The following is a 10,000-nucleotide window of genomic DNA, read 5'->3' on the forward strand; positions in this document are numbered from 1 at the left end:
CCATGAGCGCTATGTGCCACAGGTGCTTTCGTGTGGACCGACTCCAGGTCCCCAATCCCAATGTAATAAGCGACCCGCGCCATCTCGGTGGTCTCGCGGATTAAGCTTTATTCGGCCCGCCCTTATACCTGCTCATTGCGTTCCGGCAAAGGTCTTAGCTAGCCATGACTGAAGACATATGATGGCGACCCTTCGTCATCATGGAGATTGCACAGAAATTTTAAGAAAATGCGAGTTCTCCCACGTACGTACAAATAATGAAAGCAAGACCTTGCAGGAGGATTTTTTTTTTTTTTTTTTTTTACGTAAAGAATAATCATGATAAAACAAATAAAAAATACAAATGAAACGATGTAATATTCACTAAACACACACATAAACACACAAAAACATGCACTCACACACACACACACACACACACACACACACACACACACACACACACACACACACACACACACACACACACACACACACACACACACACACACACACACACACACACACACACACACACACACACACACACACACACACACACACACACACACACAAACACATACACACGTACATACATACATACAGTAGTGGGATTCAGCCGGTTCTTACCTATTCGCTAGAACCGGCTCACGCAAATTTGTCAGTTCGGCGAACCGGCTAACTGGCGAACCGACTAGTTGCGCAGCTGGTCAGTGGTCTTCTGCATCTCATCCGATAAGTACCGGGACGGTATGTTTCGTAACTTTCGTTAGTGATTTATTGCATAGTTTATTTACACAAGTGGTTACCAGTTTTTTTTTCATGTATATAGTGCTTGGTTTCTCTGTATATTTGTGTTATTAAACTACATTTTATTATAATTATGGACATACATACATACACGCACTCTCATACACACTCCTTAGGCCTACCCACACAAACATGTTTGTTTATAAATAACACAAATGCATTGCACACATGCACACACATACTCATGTACATGTACACATATGCACACGTGTAAGCACATACATAGCCTACACATGCACACACTACCCCCACACAAACATGCGTCCGTAAAAAAATAAATACACCTGCACTAGGTTGCCCAAATCGAATTTTTTTATCACGAGACTAACTATAGGTTGGCACCCAGGTCTATACCCCATTTTTTTTTCCACCTGACAATTTTTCAGGTTTTTCGTATGTAAATATTTGAATATTTTTTACGTTTGGCAGCCAGAGATGCATTTTAAATATAATATTGTTAGTTTTCCATATTTCTAGTTAGAATATTTAATTGATAACAATAATATAAAGAAAATGTGGCTAAGAAGTGGTTGCAAATTAGTGTCAGATGGAAATACACCGACTATAACAGAACCGGCTGACGAAAAATTTGAATCCCACTACTGCATACATACATATACCAAAGGCTTTCTTCCCTCTTACACGGGAGGTAGCCAAAAAGAAAAAGGCATAGAAACCACTCCCACACTTTCCATCTCCTACATACTCCACTCCCCTCCACCCTCTTCCCTCCCTCTTATCTGGGAACTTCCTGGATGACGGGTCATCCCTGCATCCTGTTCACCACCTTGGGTAAGAAGCAGTGATGCAAGACACAGCACATCCACAGCCAGGCAAGCTTAATTAATTCGGCAACCCCCTCTCGGGCTGCGTCAAAGTATTTCTCATACATACTCCCTCCCTCCCTCATCCCCCACCCACTCCCCTTCATGCATCACAGCTTCATCCGTACAAAACCATTCTCTATTCACCCCTATCTTCTGTCCTCTCCCGTCCTTCCTCAACAGACTTTCCCCTCTTTCCCAAAGCCCCTTTTACTCCATCCATCCATCTCATCCTAGGTCGCCCTCTCATGTTCATTCCTTCCACCTCTGCCTTCCACACCTCTTTTACTACTCTTTCTTCATTCATTCTTTCCATGTGTCCAAACCGTCCCAATACTCTTTCATCAACTCTATCTCCCAGCTTCCCTTTTACCACTGTTCTCCTCACCTCCTCATTTTCACTCTATCTAGCCTAGTAACCCCTATCATACTTGTCAGGCATTTCATCTAACACTCAAACTCCTTCTCTCTTCCTCTCTTATGTTCCATGTTTCTACCCCGTACAGTGCTGTCGGCACAACCACTCCTTCATACAATCTCCTCTTAGCATCCATTCCCAAATATCTATTTCTCATTACACTTTTTAATCCACCAAGGCATTTACTTGCTTCTCTCAATATACATTCTATCTCCATCCCCACTCCTCACTTTCCAGCCATATTCACACCCAAGTGTCTAAAACTATCCACTTCCTCCAGTCTCTCTCCCTTAATAATCACTTCTTTCTGCTGCCACTTTCACTCCTTGTACATCTCATCACCTTACTTTTACCTACATTTATCTTCAACTTCCTTCTTTCACACACCTTTTCAAACTCTGTCACTAGCTTCCTCAATCCCTACTCTGATCCTGCTACAAGCGCAGTGTCTTTAGCAAACAACAACTGGTTTATCTTCCACTTTTCTCCATTTTCTTTAACCATCCCCAATCCCTGACCCACTACCTTTACATTTACCTCTCACACCACCCTATTCATGTATAAAGTGAACAGCCAGGGCGACATAACACATCCCTGAGTAAGGCCCACCTTTACCTCAAACCATTCACTCTCTCCATTTCTAATCCTAACACAAGCTCTACTACTCGCATAAAAACTCTTGACTGCTCTTAACAGCTTTCCTCCTATCCCATATATCTGCAAAACTTCCCACAATGCCTTCCTGTCTACCCTGTCATAAGCCTTTTCCAGATCTATAAAAGCCCAAAATATATCCTTACCTTTTCCTATAGCCTTCTCACAAATGTCTTACCACAAAAATCTGATCTACACAACCCATACCTGTCCTATACCCACACTGTTCCTCACCAATTATTTCTTCTTTTCCTCTCCTAATCCTCTCAATCAAGACTCTCCCATAACCCTTTCTAACAACACTTAACAAACTGATCCCTCTGAAACTATAACACTCACACTTACCCCCATTTTAATTGTAAAGTGGAACTATACAGGCACTTCTCCAATTCTCCGGCATTCTACTCTCTCTTAAACAAACATTAGATAACCACACTAGCCAGTCCACCATCACAGTACCTCCTTTTTTCGGACATTCTGCATGTCATGCCTTACCTGCTCTCATCATCTTTACAGCTGCCTTCACTTCAGTTTTCCTTATTTCTCGTCCATTTTCCTCACTCATCACGGTCATTTTCCGTGATGAGTAAGGAAAAAAGAGAAGAAAGACACACGTACGTACAAATAATAAAAACAAGACCTTGTAGGAGGAAGGATTTTTTACGTAATGAATAATCATGATAAAATAAATGAAAAATACAAATAGAACGATGTAACATTCACTAAAGACACACACACACACACACACACACACACACACACACACACACACACACACACACACACACACACACACACACACACACACACACACACACACACACACACACACACACACACACACACACACACACACACACACACACACACACACACACACACACACACACACACACACACACACACACACACACACACACACACACACACACACACACGTTCACACACACACACACACACACACACACACACACACATACACACACACACACACACACACACACACACACACACACACACACACACACACACACACACACACACAAACACACACACACACACACACACACACACACACACACACACACACACACACACACGCACACACACACACACACACACACATACACAAACAAACAAACACACACACACACACACACACACACACACACACACACACACACACACACACACACACACACACACACACACACACACACACACACACACACACACACACACACCACTCGGTGGCGCGGTTGGTAGATTCCCAGATTGTCAGTATGACGGTACCGGCGGTACCTGGTTCGAATCCTGTCCAATGCTGAAATTATTTCAGTATCGCTGCGCTTCGAGTCGTTGCTCCAAATCTCGTGGGCGGGGAGTTGGGTGCGTGTGTGCGTGTAAGGTCATAGCATTACCCATAAATCGGTCATACGAGCTCTGAGCTCTCTTCCTGGAGGGAAATAGCTGTCGATCACGAGTCCAACACGTGATCAAAAGACCAAGGTGAATCACACACACACACACACACACACACACACACACACACACACACACACACACACACACACACACACACACACACACACACACACACACACACACACACACACACACACACACACACACACACACACACACACACACACACACACACACACACACACACACACACACACACACACACACACACACACACAGTAATTCAACATTTGGTAAAATTGTCCAATCATTTTACATTTTCATCAGTTTTTCTTACAAAAACTATCATGGTTTGTGGCAACATTAATTTAACAAATACAAACAATATTAATGAACACATACAATATATTGATTCATATGTTACAAAAATAATAACTCAAGAGGGGACTACAGTAGTGACGTGTTCCCTCTCCATGAACCACCTAACTTTAACCCTTAACCCTAACCAAAATATGCTTTTTAGATTAAATATAGCTTTAAATACTCCCCTTCCCAGGTGTACAACCCTCTCCCGAAGTTGGGAAATCCTAGTTAGAAAAAACATGCATACACAAACACAAATATCATGTGTACACATTCTTTTGTGTGCATGTGTATGTGCATGTGTGTGTGTCTGTGTGGATTGACAATAAATGTCTACAGCTGAAAGGCGAAGAAATGTATCTAGTTTATTTATCTTCAGAATACATATAGTTGTAGGGGTATATCTGCAAAAACGTAGGAGTTTGTGAATGAACTATTTCTGGCCGCACAAAAATTGAATAAAAATAACCAATATTTTAACATTTGGTAAAATCATACAATCATTTTCCATAAACATGCTTTCTTCTTACAAAAGCTGCCATGGTTTGTGGCAACATTAATTTCACAAATGTAAATAATATTTATGGATACATATAATGCTTTGTTTAATCATTTCAATTCTTAAGTCACAAAAAATACTACGCGACTTCAGGGTATACTATATAAACCTCCTAACTTTAACCCTTAACCCTAACCAAATTTTTTTTTCGAAATGAAATATAATTATCTAAGTACCTGGAGTGATAGGGTGTCAGAATATATATGGTTATGGGGGTCTATCTCTAAAATCCTAGGAGGAGTTCGTGTACAAACAAATAAACAATCAGACAGACAGACAGAGGCTACTACTTTATTATAACATATATATATATATATATATATATATATATATATATATATATATATATACGAGTATATATATATATATGCATTTATATGTATATATATTTATATATGCATATATATACATATATGTATATATATATATATATAAATATATATATATGTATACATATTGTTGAGACATTATGACATATTGACGTATGTGGGAGTAGGAAACATAGGAGTTATAGTCTGAATTTATTAATGACTAGTGTCGCAGGTATGCTTTGAGAAAGAATGCCTGCAACACTAGTCAGGAATAAACTCAGACTCAGGCTCCTGTATTTCCAACACCTATTTACCACACACACACACACACACACACACACACACACACACACACACACACACACACACACACACACACACACACACACACACACACACACACACACACACACACACACATATATATATATATATAAATATATATATATATACATACATATTTATATATATGTGTGTGTGTGTATATATATATATATATTTATATATATATGTATGTATATGTATATATATATATACATACATATTTGTGTGTGTGTTTATGCGTGTGCGTGTGTATGTGCGTATATGTATGTGTGTGTGTGCATATATTACATGTATGTGTGAGTGTGTGTGTATGTGTGTGCGTGCGTGAGTTTGTCTGTGTGTGTATGATTCACCATGGTCTTGGATCACGTGTTTGGACTCGTGATCGACAGTTACTAACCTCCCGGATGAAAGCTTAGAACTCTTATGACCGATCTATGGGTAATACTGGGACCTTACACGCACACACACGCCCAACTTCCCGCCCACGATAGTTGGAGTAACACCCCGCAGCGCAGCGATACTGAAATGATTTCAACCCTGGGTGGGAGTCGAACCCGGACCGCCGTAGTAGCAGGCGAGAACTCTAACCACAGCGCCACGAAATGTGTGTGTGAGTGAGTGAGTGAGATGGCGGTCGAGCACTTAGGCTTCACTTGTTGCTATAGTGGCGCTGCCCAATGGGAATGTCCTATTGTCCTCGTCCACGATTTGTTATCTATTCGTACCCAAGTTCATGGTCAGTTTTTTTTCGTGTCCTTTTCCTAAGACATCATTTTTCTTCGTCCAAGTTGTACGAGTTCACACTTGTTTATCACTTTTTATATATGATCTTACGTCTTAAAAGAGATGGAGGAGGATGCCTTATTAGGGTCTGTGTATATACAAGTATGTTTTAGATTAACCTCTACTATATTAATTTAATCTAATTTGAACGCTTACTCCCCTTTGGTTTCGGTCAGGGTAGAAACGATCCTTTAGAAATGATGTCACTTTGACTATTATGGTTGGGAATACACAGCACACGAACACTGTACCATTGCATCCGTGGAGGGAAGACCAAAGGCAGAGACTCAATCTTTACGACGGGGGAAAGGTAAAGTAAAAAATTATATTTACCATATTTTTGTTATCTTTCTTTTAGTCTTTCTGTATTTTTCTCTCGTTGGTTTTGAGCAACCAGTATTTTTGAATGCTAGGAATGAAGAAAATGTTTCGTTGATTACAGCTTCATTTAATTGAAAGTTCTACATTCCTGTTGAACAAGTTTAACATATTGAAGTATTTTATAGATCAATCTCTCGACAATTTAGTCATGATATCAACAAAGCGTTTTGTCATTCACCTTAGGATAAGCCTTGAAACTAAACAAATAAACACTAACTCAGTTAACGTCTTTATACATATTATTCTGGTTAACGATTTTATTCTGATTAGAACAAGACCTCATGCTGAAAGGCTTAATGAGCTAGTTTTTGCGAATTTATATTTCCAAGGACCTTCCATACTGAATTTCTTCTTACAATGGCTACTACCATATTAATCTACTAATTTTCATAATCAGCAATTATTCAGGGAAGGGTTAAGTTAATCTTGATTAAATTCTTTTATACGGAGGTGATCCTTGTTCGCTTAGGTAGGCTGCCTACGACGCAGCCCTTAGGTTGGAAAAATTCCATCGCAACGAGACCCACTTCATTTGCACGACGATTGATTTAATATAAAGGAGTGACTCTTTCATCTCTCTCCCCCTTCTCCTCTCTCTCCCCTCCCCCCCCCCCTCTCTCTCTCTCTCTCTCTCTCTCTCTCTCTCTCTCTCTCTCTCTCTCTCTCTCTCTCTCTCTCTCTCTCTCTCTCTCTCTCTCTCTCTCTCTCTCTCTTTCTCTCTCACTCTCTTATACTCTTTTTCTCTTTCTTTCACTCACTCTTTGTTTCTAACTAAATCTCTGTAACTCACACCTTTCTAAATCTATATGATTTTACATATTTACTTTTTAACTCTGTCCATATCTATCTTAGTCTCTACCTATCTGTCTTTCTATATCTTTATCTCTCCCTCTACCCCTTTATATCTATATTTCTGCGATTCAGTTAATATGTACCTATTAACCTTTCTACATTCCTATTTTTTTCTTTCTCTTGCTTCTCTACTAGATCTATATTTCTTTATCATTGCATCAATCAATGTCTATCAATACGTATATTTCTCATCACTTTTGCTTTGCTGTGTGTGTGTGTGTGTGTGTGTGTGTGTGTGTGTGTGTGTGTGTGTGTGTGTGTGTGTGTGTGTGTGTGTGTGTGTGTGTGTGTGTGTGTGTGTGTGTGTGTGTGTGTGTGTGTGTGTGTGTGTTAAAACAATGTTCATGCTTGTGTTTTAGAGAAAGTGAAACAGGATGCATATGATAGTTTGTGGGTTGAGTTAACCCAAACAAATGGACAAAAAATGAATATAGGTGTAATATATAGGCCAAAAACATTATCATTAGCAGACGACAAACTGTTATTTCAAGAACTGTCTAGTTTCTGCAACCGGGATTTATTGATAATGGGTGATTTAAATTTTACTGACATTGATTGGATGTCCCTTGAACATGGCCAAATAGGTAGTCGCTTGATTGATTTTCTTGGTGACAATTACTTAATTCAGCATGTAAAAGAGCCCACATGATATGGAAACTTACTCGATCTATTGATCACTAGCCGCGAAAGCATGGTAACTGATGTAGAAATCAGTGAAACTGTTGCAAATAGCGATCACAACTTAGTTAGATTCAAACTCCTAATTTTTTTTAGAATAGATACTTGTGTTTCTAAAATACCCGATTTCATTAAAGCTCAGTTCATAGGACTACGTCAGGAGCTTCAGCTTACAGATTGGGAGGCAAAATTAAAAGAAAGACCTGTAGATCAGATGTGGGAAATATTTCAAAATACGCTCACTAAGATGAATCATACTTACATTCCTTTTAAGGACAGACGTCCCACAAATCAGGCTCGCCCAAAGTGGCCCGACAAAGAAACTGAAAAAAGTATTGCTAAAAAGAGACAGGTTTATAAGAAATATAAGTGCTCGGGTGCATCTAATGACTATGAAAGTTATGTATCAATACAGAGAGACTTAAAAAAGACAACAAGAAAAAGAAAACGACAATACGAAATGAACATCGCTGATAAATCCAAAGAGAATCCCAAAGAATTCTATAGTTACATTAGAGATAAAAAGATTGTTAGGAATCACATTGGTCCACTATTATCTGCCGACGGTCAACTTGAATATTCAAATGAAGGAATGTGTAATATCTTAAACAATTATTTCAGCTCGGTATTCGTAAACGAAACACCTCAAAATGAACTCCAAACTGAAACCTGTGAAAAGTCTAGGGTAAACTTACTCACTACGGTAAATATAGCAAAAGAAAAAATTAAAAGGTGTATAGATAAACTCAAAGTTAATATAACACCAGGGCCTGACGGTTGGCATCCAAGAATCTTAGAGGAAATGAAAAATGAGATTGTTGTTCCATTAGAAATTATTTTCAAGAAATCCATCATATCCGGAGATGTCCCAAGAGAATGGAAGCTAGCTAACGTTACTCCCATATTCAAAAAAGGTGACAAAAAGAAGCCAAATAACTATAGGTCTATAAGTTTGACTTCAACCGTAAGAAAAATAATGGAAACTATCATCAGAGATGCTATCGAACATCATTTAGAAAGTAACCGTTTGATAAATGATAGCCAGCATGGTTTCAGACGGAAACGTCCTTGCGTGACTAACTTACTCGATTTCTACAACACAGTTATCTCAAATTATGATAAAAGAAACAATATAGATCTAATATATCTAGACTTTACAAAAGCCTTTGATACCGTCCCAAACGAAAGACTATTTACTAAATTAGCTTTACACGGAATAAGTGGTAGCCTATTAAGTTGGTTGAATGGTCGAAAACAGAGAGTTGTTTTAAATGAAAAAACTTCCAGATGGAAAAATGTTACAAGTGGAGTTCCTCAGGGTTCCGTTCTTAGGCCGCTTCTATTCATAGTATTTATAAATGATATAGACCATGGACTAAAATATACTGTTTTCAAATTTGCTGATGATACAAAACTGTGCGGAATGGCAAATGATCACTCAAACCAATTAGATATTCAAGAAGATTTAGATAAATTACAGCAATGGTCTGAAAAGTGGCTAATGAAATTTTACACAAGTAAATGCAAGGTAATGCACATAGGTCAAAATAACAGTAAGTACGATTACAAGTTATTTGGAAATTCGTTAACAAAAGTGGATAGTGAAAAAGATCTCGGCGTAATTATCAGTAACGAC

General features: G+C 38.8%; 2 protein-coding genes across 3 annotated transcripts in view; one reads left to right on the top strand and one right to left on the bottom strand.

The window, feature by feature from the left end:
- LOC143035857 (agrin-like) overlaps positions 1 to 10,000 on the bottom strand; it is a 986,526-nt gene that overhangs the window by 325,846 nt on the left and 650,680 nt on the right. The gene's annotated exons all lie outside the window — the stretch shown is intronic.
- Positions 6,644 to 10,000, top strand: part of LOC143035856 (arylsulfatase B-like) — a 113,241-nt gene continuing 109,884 nt past the window's right edge. Inside the window, exon 1 of the mRNA XM_076202948.1 lies at positions 6,644 to 6,763. The gene's annotated coding sequence lies outside the window, so the exon portion shown is untranslated. The remainder of the gene's footprint in view (positions 6,764 to 10,000) is intronic.

The sequence above is a fragment of the Oratosquilla oratoria genome, chromosome 19, assembly GCF_046742065.1.
Source record: "Oratosquilla oratoria isolate Oo_2021 chromosome 19, ASM4674206v1, whole genome shotgun sequence".
Classification (NCBI taxonomy): domain Eukaryota; kingdom Metazoa; phylum Arthropoda; class Malacostraca; order Stomatopoda; family Squillidae; genus Oratosquilla; species Oratosquilla oratoria.